This window comes from Syngnathus floridae, chromosome 5, assembly GCF_059516105.1.
Source record: "Syngnathus floridae isolate MCC-2025c chromosome 5, RoL_Sflo_1.0, whole genome shotgun sequence".
NCBI classification, from domain to species: Eukaryota; Metazoa; Chordata; class Actinopteri; order Syngnathiformes; family Syngnathidae; genus Syngnathus; species Syngnathus floridae.
The window spans coordinates 5787800-5803769 of NC_142417.1; the positions used below are offsets into that span (position 1 = coordinate 5787800).

The 15970-nt window shown below is 39.5% G+C and overlaps 1 long non-coding RNA gene across 1 annotated transcript in view; it reads left to right on the forward strand.

Moving 5' to 3' along the window:
• The window catches only part of LOC148397752 (uncharacterized), a 51111-nt gene extending 35201 nt beyond the window's left edge, over positions 1-15910 (forward strand). The window contains exon 3 of the long non-coding RNA XR_015858674.1: positions 15119-15910. This is a non-coding gene — a long non-coding RNA (uncharacterized LOC148397752). The remainder of the gene's footprint in view (positions 1-15118) is intronic.
• Positions 15911-15970: the final 60 nt, after the last annotated feature.

The window sequence follows — 15970 nt, forward strand, 5'->3', positions numbered from 1 at the left end:
GAGGGGTAATAAAGAAGGAGAATCAATAGGCCATGCAGTAGAGCCAAGGTGCTGCCATTTATCACAACGCCTCCCTGACTTCCATCATTCATCATGCCCAATGAGGCAGCAAATAGGAAAATGACTATTTGTATCAAACACATCTGCACTCATCCACTGAGGTATTTTATTCCCATTAAGTCCAAGAGTAGAATACGCCAGTTTCTGCCGTCGTCGCTAGTGCTGTTTGTGTGCACGTGTGATTCTATTTGTTCAGGCTTGTCGCTGGAGTTTCATTGGGAACACATTGGTGCCCGCTGGTTGTTTTCCTCGCAAACCTCCCTCGTGTTTAGTCCGGCTCCGTCGTGTGAGGCTTCTCCTCCGCTCTTCTTTTTGTGTCTTTTAAGGAGCCATTACATTTAGCCAGTTGTTCATTTTTACCTATAAATTAGCAAACGGCGCAAGGAGTGAGGAGCGCCCGGCTGTATGGGCCGGACGGCCGTCATTTTGGTCTAATATCCCATGAAATGGTGCAATTATTATGCCACTGCTTTTATGAGCCGCCTGTGAATATTTAAAAAGGGCGTCTTTTTTGTTTTTGTTTTTACACACACACACACACATCTCCACTGCCTTGTTTGTTTTTGCCTTCCTTTATTAACGCTTAATAAACTCACGGTTGCTTTAATTTAAGGTTCACTCTCCTCTTGTCTGCTTCTAAACCAAATATTCACACATTCAATAGAAGCTTTTTAGCTTGCCTTTCCTTTCAGCGAGGTACCTAATTTAACCTTGTTTCCCATTTTATGGCAATTACAATGAAAACAACTTTTATTGTTTGCTATTGAGCTGAGAACTGGCTAATCAATTCAAAGTCAATTTTGAGTCAGCTCTTAAATGTTTCTCCTTTAATAGATGGATGAAAATGTTTGTATTTGGTGTTGATTGTTTTGTCACCTGAGAGCATTTGTTTCGTTTTTTTCCCCCCGCTCTCTATTTAAAAAAAATTAAGAAACTCAAAACAACCAAACCAAGTAATTGAACGGTGGCTCTGTTAGTTTACAGCCCATCTGAACATAATGTTTGCAATGTTTGGAGTTTCAATAGATTTGTAGATTTACCTAATCTACAATTACTTAGTATATTCTATATTTTATTAAATTATATTTAATTTTCTTATAGATCCCATTTGAACAACGTGGAATTAGCTAATCAAAAGTAGAAAAATTCCATACAGTGTTAATTATGCAATACAACACTATGTAAACAACGTATTTCAACTTTAATACATCCAGAAACAGCAATTTCCACAACTGCACATTTATATGTAATAAAATAAATGTAATGAGAAGAATAATGGAAAAAATGGCAGAAAAAAGGACAGAAATACAATTTGATAATTCAACAATAGGTTATGGGACTGTGCATGTGTTCAAGTCACACCATTCCCATGATAGAAGTTGTGGAAAGTGCCTGGAGATGATCAGCGAACACACACACACACTCTCACACACACACACACACATGAGGGCACTCGGTATGGCGCGACAAGCCTGTACTAATCTTCATTGGCCCTCTTTGAAGGAGAGTGTAATGTTCCAAGGTCACTTAACACATCTATCTCTCACACATTCATCAGCCTCCGGTGCTCTCTCCTTCTTTTACTGCTGGACGATATACGACCCTCAGTGGGCTGCTGCTCCAACATGAGGACACACACGCACGCACTACTACTACACAACTGTTAACAGCTGCCTCCTTCGCGTTGTATCAACCACATAAAAGGTGAAAGTCTATACACCCACGGGCCACAGCATTAGGTACACTAATACAAGCTGTTTCAAAAATTCCGTTTTTACAAAAATAATTTATTACTATATATCGTTATTGCAGTGGTCCTAATGTTTTGTTACACCAGGGGTGTTAAACTCTGGCCGGTGGGCCACATTTGGCCCACAGTGTAATTATAGTTGGCCCGCAAATACAAATTGTGCATCAACTTTGCGTTAATACTACTATTGCAAATCGTCTTCACTTTTTAAAAAAAAAAGGAAAAATAAAGATAATGAATAAAATACAATAAATAAATAAAATAAGATAGAGATGCTTCTAGCACTGTTTATTACCATTCATCTTTTTGAAAATTTCAACAGATTTTACTAGTCTCTGATTTCAAAACTCGTTATTCATCGGTTTGTTGTGCAGCCTATACTGTACATAATATAATGATATGTGATATCATATCATCATTGATAATATCATAATGACCCTCCGAAGGAAACTATGACTACGATGCGGCCCGCGACAAAAATTAGTTTGACGCCCCTGTCTTATACAAAAGGAGAAATATATCAGAATCAGCTCTCAGGACTATAATAAAATTGTTGAGTTAGAGTTAGTAAGGTGACAATTACGTTCGGCAACGCACATATGCAACACAATTATTGTTAAGCATGCAGGTACATAAAAAGAATGAGTCTACATGAAAAATTTCACAAACTAATGTGTGTGACAAAACGTGCTTCCTCCTCTTGCGGATCCTTTATTTCATATATATATATATATATATATATATATATATATATATATATATATATATATATATATATATGACACGCTGGAGGTGGACTGTGTAAAAGGGGCACCCTGAGTTAACGCCATTAACCACTCACAGCCTCGTAATCATTACTGATTGGACAAATTTCTAAAATTACCTTCTTTATTACCAATTACATAGAACACTTATCTTTCTCAATATCAATCAGCAAGCTGTGATAATGCATAATTAAGTCTCACAGGCCAATCTGGATGAATTATCTAATATAAATCTAATGACAAAATCAAAGGCTTCTTAATAAAACACCATTCAGTGTTTGTTCACTGACGCCACAACGAAAGGAAGGAGAAGCGTCCCCCGACCGTCCGGCTAATGTTTAATACATCGCATGCCAGCGCACTGCGTGTTTCCTCGGTGACCTTGTGCTATGTTAAGAATATTTGTGTACATTTCACTCACACTGCAACATTTCCTGCGGTGACATTGGCCTGCCCCGCTAGGCGAAGGCATCCACCGCGGAGGGGACGCCTTTCACATTCATAAAATTCATAGAATTCTTCACAAATGGCTGAACACAATTTCCTCCCAATTTCCTCATTATGCAAATATGCAAAATATCAAATCTAGACCAATTAGGGGAAGCCACGGCTTCAGATTTCCCCGGCTTAAGTCGTAATTGCAGAAACCTTCCAATAATTACGCGACTAATTGGGAATATTTGCGACAGATACAACAAATTCCCCCCGCAAATTACATTTCATCCCCCGAACCACTGCGCCCCAGTCAAATCCTATAGAGGCCTAATTTCTCTTACATAATGAAAGGAACTGAAAACTTGTAATGGCATTTGAGCGCCACGCGGCTTTTGTAATGTGGAATGATCAAATAAATCAAGCAGAAATTCATACATATCTCGCTAATCCATTTCAAAGGCACTTTATTTGTTTTGGAAATAGCAGTGGGTCGTTCCAATTTGAGCCCTAAATAGGCAGTTAGAGGGCATGGGCGGGGGTGGGGGATGAGAAGCTGGAGGGAAGGGGGGGGGGGGGGGACAGGAGATGTTCGCATTATTTGCACATGCATGAGAGGAAATAACCTGCAGTCACCTTGAAAACTTCTGCAGCTTCTTCACCGCAGAAAATCCTTCCTTTCTTCTTCTTCGCTGCAGACTCCATCGCCATCCCACAGTTCAAGGCCTTCAAGGTCACCGGGGTCAATTCACACTTCATATGATTCATAAAAGCCTCATGCTGAGGCAGAGTTGCTCTACGGCTGCGTTTGTTTGCCGGGGAACCTGATTAATTCCGTCAGTCGGCGGAAACTCTGCAGTTGTCTACCAGATGGCGCTGTTTTGCTTTCTAATATATTCTTATTTAATACAGAGCAGCGGTATTACAGCAAAAGTGAGTAAATCACCCAAAATCTTGAGGAATTTTCTTTCCATACCAAATCCGAAATTATGCATTTAATTGAACTGAAAATTACTTATTTAGTACAAATCATTTTCTATTATCCACCTGTGAAAAAACATGTTAGCTTGATTAGCCACCTAGTTTTATGCTTCGTTTTCAAATTTGCTCGGTTTTGTACAAATCGCCAGCGAGTTCCATCACTCATATGTACCGTGAGTCATGTGATTACTTTGTCTGCTAAGCATCCAAGCGGGTGCTGCCTCACCTTTAAGAAGTGCCATTATATCTCTCTAGTTTGAGCTATCAATCACTTAGTTGGAGAGGTTGTCATTTTTTTGTGGATATCTCATTTTGCTACAACTGTCTATTTGAACCGCAGTGTCTATTTTGTGATAAAATTGGGAGAAAAAAAAAAAAAGAACCACAGGAGCGTGTGTGTATGTACTTTTACACGTGCACACACATACAGGTTGTGATTGATGAAGGAGACAAAAGTGTTGGCACCGGGGACAGGAAGTGGACCAGGCCGGGGGAGGACGGAGGTGTGCTCCTCTACTGTCAGGAGGAAACGTGACTCATCCGTCCTTCCCACACACCCACACAGGACTGGAGTGTATTTTTGCTGTTTGCATGAGTAATCAGTTGACCCCCTCCTCCTCCACACCCATTAAGGCAAGCTAGCCACTGCCATTCAATAGAAGCTCATCTTTTAAGTGCCTTGAGATACAAGTTAATTGTGTCCGTGTCCAAGTTCGTAACTCAAAAGACTCAACTTTCTAATCAACTTTATTCAATAGAATCAAGGCAGTGCCATGAATTGGTTCCGGCCTCAATGAAAATGTTTGTCTTCTTCATAAAATATAACTTGTTTAAAAAAAAAAAAATCTTCCTTAAGCAATTATTTCCCAAATTTTTACATTGAATCCTGCTTTCATTGTTTTCCAAACTTTAACATGTAATGTATGCTCATCGTATGAATTTGTGTAATGCGTTAATTGAAATCCTAGTTGGCAATTAACTAACCCGCGTTACACGTCGGCTGGGGCAATTATTTTGTCTCGATTTCGTAATTAGTGGCCGTTTTTTTTTTTTTTTTTAAACACTATCCTATTTAAAATATGCATAACCATGCATGTGTGCGCTGGATGTGTGTGTGTGCGTGTTGTGTGCGTGTGCGTGTGTAGATGTGCGCATACCTATTTGCCTGTGTGTCATCTGTGATAGCCTGTTAATTGTCTGACAGTGTTCCCACACACACCTCTGCTAATATTCCGCTTGCTATTCAGTCTGCGGCCTGCATGTGTGGTGCAATAACCCCCCCACCACCACCTCACCCCACCCCCTGATGTCGCCACCCCATCCCCCAAGCCTCCATCCCATCCTTCGGAACGGGTTGTTCCGTTACAATAGCAGTGTCTCATTTGATAATTAACTTTAGCCCAATGAGTGGTGACATTAGCTTGTGAAGCAATAAATAAGGTTTAATCACTGGACACTTCATTAGGTACACCTGCAAATGCTAACAGTTAAGTTGACGCTGTCGGAGAGTGTGGAGGTGTTTCAATATGTTGATTTATGACAGAAGATACATTCTGGGTGAAAATCTGCAATATACTGAGACTATATTTGCAATATACTGAGACTATATTAGGAAAATCATTTTTGTATACATAGTTTAACCACTTCCATGTGATTTGAAAACAGTTCAACTTAAAAAAAAAAATCATCTGCACTGGTTATTACTCAAAATAGTGTGAGGCCATCTCATCGTTTTCAAGACTCGCTCACACGTTTCTCCAATTGAGAGCTAACGAATGTTTTTTCTTGTTATTTGTCGCTCCCAGTTTTTCCTGTGAAACTGACACACAAAGAAAGAGAATAAAAATGGTTTAGTCAAACACTAAAATATTTACACAAAGATATTTTTGTGTGCTCTCGCTGAATGCTGAGATCAAGACGAATGCAAAATACGGGCTAGCTTCTCTATCTCTTTTTCTTCTTGCTCTTCACCATCCACATTCAGAGATGGTGCATTCAATTTGCTTACCCATCTGTCCAATGCCGTGCCTCAGCCAGTTTTTGGCCGCGGAAATGTATTTCATGCGCATGTTATGCCTGCTCAGTGGCCACAAATATAGATTTCCTTCTTATTTTATTTTGTGATCAAATTATTTCTTTTACATATTTGTATTTCCTGGCCACAAGTTAGCATTGATGTATCTATACTGTGGATACTTTTTATTTCTTCCCAGTTTTTTTTCCCCGGGTATCCGTAGGATTTCATCAGATATGGCTAATTGTTCCTATGAATGCAAATGAGAATTTACAACAACTCAGGACCCTGGACAGCACCCCAGGTCCCATCAGGTGTGCTGAAGGATAGCTCCCACCTTCTCCCTCCTGAGGGAGGATTTAAAAAAAAAATCACCAACGCCAGCTAATAATCACACAGGAGTTTGCCCCAATATTTTCTTCCGAATGCTGACAGACGCCTCTTGTAAGTCTCTCTTCTGTGGGAGCGTGCCGCCACTCTCATTACACACGCTGATTAAAGCATAGATTAGCCAGCAGTGGCCCTGCACGCTCCTCACCAGCAGCGCGCTCAATATCAATTAGCGGCTGCGGCAAAAGCAGCATGTCCACTGGTGGCTCTTGTCTCCAGCTCCCGTGCAGGCACCTTCCTCACAACGCTGCATGGCAACCCCCCCACCGCCAACCTTCTTTAAAAAACAAGTGTAAGGTTGGAAAAAGAAGATTGCAGCTAATCCGTAACACTTTTCTATTATCACTATAATGTACTACGTGTGAGGTGTTACTAATAATGTTTGGCTGGAGAAGTAAAAGTATTTAAAGCCAGCGTGAGTTTAATGTAATTCTCATATACCATAAGTATGATGATTGGAAACAATCAAGGAATATTATTCTGGTATTGTAAATTGCGGTTATGTTAAGATGATGTGTCTGTGTTAAATCGTATTTCATTTTGAGTCTCTGAAGTTGTGTACATTTAGATATTTACCAGTGCCTAGGCAGTTTGGATTTTTTTTATCTATTTAAATGATTCGCTCTGGATATAAGCAAATCAGTTTTATAATCACAAGTATTAAGAAAAAATGCTTCATTATGGATACGTATTGTTAAGTGTGCGTGTTATTCATAGGATTTGAACTGTATCATGGAGATAAAAATTTTTTTAATAATCAATACTAATACTAATTTATACAAAAGTTCTACTCTTCCATCCAACCAAACATCCAACAAATTAAAAGCAAACATGTCAAAGTGGAACCGGAATTTAGTAAGCATCTTTACAAAAACACACTTAAAACGGACTTTTGAGCTTCCCAGAAATCTTTTACTTCTAAACTGTAGAAAAAAAAAAATCCTGTACTGACATGCTTAAGAAAACATTTAATTTAAGCATGTCTGTATCCTGTGTCAAATGAAAATATTCAAAATGATCCCCTATAAATGGCCCATAACTCTGACTGATGTGTAAACTCATTTATATTCCAATCTATATCATTTCATGCCTGTTATAGCATGCGGGTCCTGGGTGTTTATCGAGGGTCACCGTGTGAAATTATTCAATTATAACTGTCTGCCATGCAACGGCACAAGCTCTGATTGGCTTTTTCCACAGAGGGCGACCTACAGTATTTCTCCTCGCTGGGGTAAATATATACAGTGTTGCTCACCATCACCGTGAACCGACAGACAGGCCACCCAATTAAAAGTGGCCATCGATTATAGATAGCTGCCTGCTGGCATATGGGGGGAAGACGATGTTGGATGCTGTGCCACTGCCAATACAGGCTGCGGTGTAGCCGCACGCTAACCAGAGCTGACACCAGCATATTAGATGTGGACCGGGTTAATTCACCCGCACTTGGCCCCTGTGTTGGATCCACAGCACGGCGCTTTATCTGCCCGCTCTAAATGCTGATCATTAAGTTGCTTCCAACAGCTGCCCCTGCTGCACCCATGCTTCTTATCACTGATTCCAAATCACAAATATTTCACCTTTCCGCCGTTGCTCAGACTGGAGATGACCAAGATTTAAACTACTTAAAGCTTTCGGTGAAAAGTGCAAAGGATTCCGCAGGGTTAGTAGGTGCAAAGGATGACGAGCAGGCAGTGAAGCAAAAATGAATTTTCAGCATTTGAGAAAGCACATTGACTGAACAATAAAATTGTATTTTACCTGTTTATCATTGGGCTATTTTCAATAGTAGAAAATGACATCAGTTCACCACGTTTTAATTCCTGTGCATCCGACAATTAAGTAGCTACTTTTATATGTAAATGTGCTGAGCACTTGTTTATCTAACGCCAGACCCTGCCCACCTGATCATTTTATGTTCTATCTTTAATATTATGTTCTATGTTTCCCCCTACTAGTATAAACATATATGAACTGTCTTTAGACTGCTTTAGTGAAATATGAATTATTTTTGTTAAGTATAAATATAATCCAGGTCTATTTGCTGATGTTACATTAAGATTTCCAGTTAACCGCCCCCCTAAGGGAAAACGGTTCTGATGTGGCCTGCGACAAAAATTATTTTGACACCCCTGACTTTATTTGAAAGAGAAATTCAAAATCAAATTTCCACCATCTTCTTTCGGTAACTATTTTCATAATTTTCTGCATCAAAGCTTGTAACAATGAGACACCCGTGGTGGGACGGCTTTCACCTAACCGATTTTCCTGACATGATGTTCTGGTCTCTCACAGTTGGATCTAAAAAAAAAAAAAAAATCTCTTTTGCCTTCAACACACCAAAGGTAGCATCGCAAATTTTGAAAATGTTTTCTTTTTTTTTTTTCTCAAGCTGCTGCACTTACCCTGTAGCACTCTGGCGCCCCCTAGGCGAAGGGTGTCTCACATTTTGATATCGGCTGGTTTATGTCATCTAAATGATGTGTAGTTTCTTGTAAACTCCCGAGGGTAGGCCACCTTTCACGTGCACCAATTTCCAACCCATTGTGTGACGTCCTCGTACAAATGGTAGACAAAATCAAAATCAATCAATCACCCGCTCTTAATAGTTAGACACAGTGAAAGAATGTCAGTGCTAATTTTAATTTGTACGTCTATGTGCAAATACTCCTTCTGGCTCTATCACCTGTCATTGTGTACTGAAGCCCCCCTAACCTATTTCCAATTTTCTCCCTCCTATTTTCCACAAAGCTGCGTTTCCATTAGTGTTGGGAAAACATGATGGCAGGTCCATTTAAAAAGCCGCCGCTCCACCCTTCCCATAAGGGCCCGTGGCCAGGAAAATAAGAAATTAAGAGCGCCCGCTGTCTCTCCCAAACTCCTCCAGCGGAGCTCCCGTAGGGCGGGACGGGAGAGCTTTACCTTAGCATATGTTAACTATTACAAGGTGGCTTGATGGAACACAACAAAATGACTGGTAATTGACATAAAATATGACAAAGCGTCGGAGTCTTTGTGAGGGAAGCGCGGCACATTACGGCGTATCAGCTCCGTAATGTGACTGATTAATGAAAGATCAACCTCGCACTCACTCAGCTGATTCTGTGAAAAATGAGTTTTGTGTTGTCATTCCGACAAGCCGGCACCCGCCGCCGGAAAAGGCTATTAGCCAGAATCATTATCAATAGCCATTTTTTCAAACTCTATTACGGCAATCAGGCTAGAATTTATTCAATAGATTTACTTCATTTGCTTGTAATTGATAAATAATCAAAATTTATCAATGTACTTGCACACATTTCACTAACAATCAAGGAAAACTGCCCCATTTACCAGCTGACTTGGTCCAAATTAGAGCTAAATTGATGATCAATTAATCTTGGGAGGGGTAGTGCGCCGTGTTTAGCAGAGGAGCAGCAGAAAAGTGGCAGAGAGAGGGAGCGAGGGAGAGGGAGGGAGGAGACCAGGAAAGGATGATAAAGAGAATGGATGGACGGATGGGAGAGCGTGTAAACGGAAACACGGGCTCCACCGAAAACGCCAGGATGCTGCAGCAGCCTTCCCTATTATGTCACAAATTTAGCTTTCAAGGAGACACGGTGTGTGTGTGTCTGTCTGTGTGTGTGTGTGCGTGCGCGTGCATGCCGTACCCTGAGAAGTATCAGGGGGTGGACGAAGTTGGGCAAGTGGCGACGAGCAAGGTCAAAGAGAGTGATCCCATTTATTCTTTCATTTGCTGAGCCATTCAATTGCATGACGTGGCTTTGCCGCGCTTTGATAATTGCCAGCACATGTTTCTAATTTCAAGCCACTCAGAGACACTGCTGACCCAAGTCCTCCCCTTCTATCTGCCATGTTTGCCACTAGAACAAACACACCTTGTCACAGTCGACAACAAATGGGATGCAGAGTCAATCTCACGCTGCACTAATGTCGTTCCACTGTACTGTGCTGCCTTGAGATAGGAGTTTCATTCCTGACCACACTTTGACTTGTTACTCAAAACACGTGTGGATCTCAAATCATCTTTCCCCATTGAAATGATTAGAAATGACATTATTCCGTTCCATGGACTTGTGTTTTTCGGATATGGTATACTTTATAAAAAATAGAGTGCTCGCGTAATTAGTGGAATGTAAAGAATTAAAATACCCAACACAATTTTTGACTGGAGTATGGTTCACAAGTCTTACAAATTTAGTAAATGAATTAAAAAAAAATAGACCTGCCTGCTTCCACCTGGTCTAAACTTTAGTCTACTATAAGCCACCAAATTGTCTATGGCACTGGCGGCACATAAGAGAAAATGCCCTTGATTTGCCGGACGTCTCTGGATCGCTACATTTCATTGGATTCACAATGCACAATTGTGTAACAAATTACACAAAAAAATTGATTTAAACTAATTGAAATAGCTGCAAATAACCAGAAGATCATTGGGGCTGTTTGGCATGCCTCCCTTTTCCAAATACAGTAACCCCAAAAGTCTTGGCGTGTCCACAAGTCACTGGCACCTGTAATGTAAGGCACTCATTACCTCAAATGATGCATCACAGCTTCCTAATGATGGAGCCACTGTAATGGAGCCCGCTAATGAGAAGCTCTTAAGGAAGAGCATATTCTAATAGCCCGAGCAGAACTGGAGGGAAAGTCAACCAATGGCATGTAAACACACTATATTCCAGCATCATAGTTAATTCTTTGACCCGCATTCACTCAAATATTTAGCTTCTTTTTCAAATGTAATTAATTTGCTTTATTTTAGGATGGAAACGGAGTTGAGGAAAAAGCGCATTCAAACACGATGAGGAATCGTGATTGCGTCACAAAGCTTCTGTGGATGCTTGCTAACAAGCTGTCAAAATATATTCACATGGGGTGCGTGGCTCTTGGCCTTTTAAGGGTGAATACTTTGAAAATGTGTACTTTTCAAAAAAACAGAAGCAGATCCAAGTCATTTACTGTTCATTTTAATGAAGTAAATGTGACATTTAGAGCTACGATGGCAAGAGCTATACTAATAAACTATGCATCTATATTCCGGGAATGATCCGGAGTTTTGATGAATGAATGCAGTTGCTTGTTATTTAGATTTTCACAGTGCGGATGAGACGTGCAAAACGGTTGCCACAGAGTCAAGTGGGAAATCAAATGTTGATATTTTTCTCCTGATGTTTCCATGAATATTTATGGCATTCCCAAGGAGAATCGAATAGAAGGTTAACATTTTCACTTCTGTTTTTTTTTAAATGTCTGTTTTTGACCTAAAGCACAGTGATGAGTCATTCAATTGGTTAGCCAAATCCAATTAAATACACTAAGCTATGTAGTTCATCTAGCACTGGTTACATTTTGATATAATTTGAGATGAATAGAGTAGAAATTATGTGAATTTTCTGAAGGGGGAATATGCGAGAAAAAAAAATATTCTCTCATCGGAAATAAAATGAGTTACACCGACAGCAGTCTCCAAATTTTCTCCTGTACAGCATTTACATTCCATATTTCTTGAATTTTGGTCGAAATACTACTCTACTACTGAAAGGTCCCACATGTGTGTACGGAAGATTTTGTTTTAGGCTCTTAAAATCAAGTTCAGACTTTTTTTTAAACCATAATTCTAAAAATGTGTGTTTGATGCAAGACTGCTTAGGAGTTGTACTGTCTTTCTTTGGTTGGAAGAAGAAGAAAAAACACTTGAGATTCCAGCTCGAAAGCAAAAAAATCAATTAAGTCAGGAATAGCCTTCCAGAACATATGAATTTTATTTGTGGTTAATCAGAGGTAGTTGAAATGATGGCTATTGTGTGGTGCTTTTCACTTAAAATGAGTTTGAATGTGATTGGTTCAATCTGATCACATGGCACATTCCCAGTTGGACACTCGTGATTTCACTTATTTTTCTTTTCCTTTCAAAGGATAATAATCATAAAAGTAAATAAAATATAAATTGTCCAGGTAATTGGTCACAATCGTGGTGTGTTTTTTGAGATTACAAAACCTTGGCATTTAAACAGGGGTGTGTAGACTTTTTACATTTGCTATATACTGTACAAACAAACATCAACTGTACCTAATAATTATTTCAATAATCAATTATTTTGTCAATGAATCAATGAATGATATTTTAGAAAAAAAATCTATTTCCATCTCTTAAGAACATTACTTCAAATTGACAGTGCAGTAAATGGGCAATACAAATTCTGGTCAAGAATTTTTTAATCAGAAATACAAGATGATTTTTTCTTTTCTCTTGCACATCAGCATGTCATGATAAAGTATAATAACAATAATATTTAATCTAGCCATCGACCTATTTAATATTTATATATTCAAGGGTAAGGTCCAGAAGCAGCTGGATTATTTTTCCTGAAATGTCATCACTATAAATTACGACGTATGAATTTATACAAGTCAAACTTGAAAAATATCAAATGAAAACATCTCAAAAAGCCTGATGTGCTAGTTCAAAAGGAAAGACATGTTTTAAATCAGCATAATCAAAAATACGAATTGGGATGCTAAAAACCATTTTGTCTTAAAATTTGTTGTTGTTACGATTCAGTTCCTGGTCAGAACATTGCTGGTCATTGTTTTCCAAATTGTTTGTCTATATGTTTACTTAAGTCTTATTATTTAAACATTATTTCATCTGATTCTATGCATTTTTCAAAACAGTGATTGATTTATTTGATTATTGATTAATTGTGGATTATATACAGCACTAATCAATATAATGTGTTATTAATAACGTGGGGTAAATGTAGGTGATTGTGTACCTAATGTTGTGTCCTAATCACTCCACAATTCGAGCCGCCACCCTTGAGTGCCTTGTGCATGTTGTGGCTATTTTATTGACCCCCCCTCCAGCACACACGCACATGCACGCGCGATGCCACCACCAGCATCATCTGCGTGACACACTCCTCCTCTTCATCATTAAGGAAATGGCTCTTCTTTGCTGATTATTTTATTTGGAGCCTGTGATTACCGCCATGTGCAAGAGATCACGCAGTACCGGGGAGCAGGCGCGGGGCGGCGGGCCTAATTGGGGCTCGGGATGCACGCCGTGCTGCAGCCAAGCTGGGTGGCCGGAGAGGGAAGCCTGTCATGAGGAGTGGTGGTGGTGGGGGGGTTGGATGTACTCGTTGGACCGCCATCAAATCACCTGCACACACGCTCAAATGCCATTTCAACCGTTTCTGTAGATGGAACATCGATTTCCCCCCCTTAAGCGAGTGATTGCGTGTGCCTCAAAAGTGTTGGACCTAATGCAATCTAAATACTATATAGCGTCTTTTTCTTGTGTTTGTTCCACAAAGGACTCTTGCGCAGTGGATTTACGCAGTTTGATGAGATGAAAAAAAAATGGCGCACATTCAGGAAAACTTGATCTTATTGCTCAACAAAATTGCATTTGTTTTGTTTTGTTTTTTTGAGTGTATTTTCATTCCAAATGTGTCTCTTGGCGTGTAAACAGCCCCGCGTGCACTCAGATGCGCCGCATTAACCCGCGTGGATTGCACGCGAGTGCTTCCACTGCAAGGGAGAAAGATTGATGTGGTCCAGTTAGGGAGGCTGAGTGAGACATCGAGCCTGCGCAAGTGTCTCGCTCTTATTACGCCAATAAAGGCAGAGTCGGAGGCGCCAACAGCACAAGAGATTACTGATTACTTTGCTTTCTCCGCCAGCAACAAACAGCAATTTTTGTACCGGATTTCTCACACGAATGCCCCAAATATGCACCATTAAACTCTATATATATTATTCTGAAATATTATTGTTTGAATAATTTGTCTCCGGAATTTCTATGTCAGTTGCAGTTGTTATTTCTGGTCATTTTGAGTTAAACTAACATGTGATTTATCGCTTCGATCAATTATTATTATTATTATTATTATTATTATTATTATTATTATTACCATCATTATTACCATTATCATTATTATTATCATCATTATTATTATTATTATTATTATTATTATTATTATTATTATTAATCTAATGATATTAAAAATGTGCGAAGAGTTGGTAAAAATTGTGGAACCCAGTACCTTATGAAAGCACTACGTACAATTATTAAATTGATGTTACCCTTAAAACTGAATATACATTCATTCATTAGTTTGCGATAATAATTATAATGGGGCATACTTTAAAATGATTTGTTGTCATTGCTATAGTTTTTTGTAGTAGAAAATTGTAATGTAGATTTATTCAATACAAATATCATTTTGCAAAGTCAATGTCTAATAGGCTTATGGTAGATTTGGCATTGTTTTGAATTATGCTGCAAGTCATTTAGCATTTTTTTTTGCATTATTGACGTTAATTTTTTCTTATATGAGACGTAAACAAAACTTTTTAAAGCCAATTTATATTGACATTACAATCTCATTCAGCATATTTAGCATGCATTATAGTTATGTATTTGAATTGGACAAAATTCCTATAGACAGCAAAAAAAATGACAATTATGATCTCTGACCGTACCAGATTTAGATGTGTTTTAGTGATCTTCGAACCCCTTCCAGAACCTTCTCAAAATAATAATTAAAAAAAAAAAAAAGGAATCACAGTGCCTTTCCTCCTCTTGCATCACTGAATTTACAGCCCCTCATGATGATGATGATGATGATGAAGATCGGGATCCCTCTTCATCACATGCACGTACCGGTCCATTTGCTTGTATTTTTCACGCTGCGCTCCTTCTCTGCATCCTGACAGATTGAGCACAAAGACGAGCACCATGTGGAGGTTCGAGCTAGGGAGAGAGAACGAGAGAAACAACTCCTCGCTCGGACGCCTCCTTTGTCAAGTCCCGGCCTGTGCTGCCCCATTCTCCGGACTCAACCCGAACATCTGCCCCCGACAAAAAAAAAAAAAAAAAAAAAAATACAAATCCCCATTGCGCCTTGCAGCCATAGCAAGTTGCGTAGACGAGTTGCAGATCAATGCTTGTCCCCTCTTTTTAATTGTGTAACGGTCCTACTTATGGACGCCCCCTTGCAAGACGGGGGCAAGCGTTTAGGGCTCCTGCACGTCTGATTTAGTTCCAAGCAAAGCGGGCCTAAATGGCTCTAATTGCCAACGCCTTGATGAAAAGTCGATGGGAGTTAAAGCGGACCGATCACTAAGCGGAGCTGCGATCCATCTGTACTCACTTTATTTATTTATTTCCTCCATTTGTCTCCACAAATCACCTGCCAGCCGGGACCGGGACGCATATTTGTTTTTGTTTGTGCTCATTTACATTCACTTGAGTTTCGAATTCATATCATGGGTTGCTATTTGTTATTAACGTTGCACGACGTATACATGGACGCATATTCGCCATATTTGGTTTGCAAATTAATTCAACTCTTTGTTTTTTTTTGTCAAGACATTTCACGCGTGCATTCGTTTAGCAAGCAGGTGTCCCGCGGCCCACGAGCAGATTAAACAAATACATTAAGACGTTTTAACGTTGAATAATTTGAGCATGAAAAAGCTAATAAATCAGAGGATGGTATGGCAGAATTGAATTGTAGTGCTTTTTTTACGCGTGCACGCCTTGGCTCTGGGCGCGCGCGTGGCTTT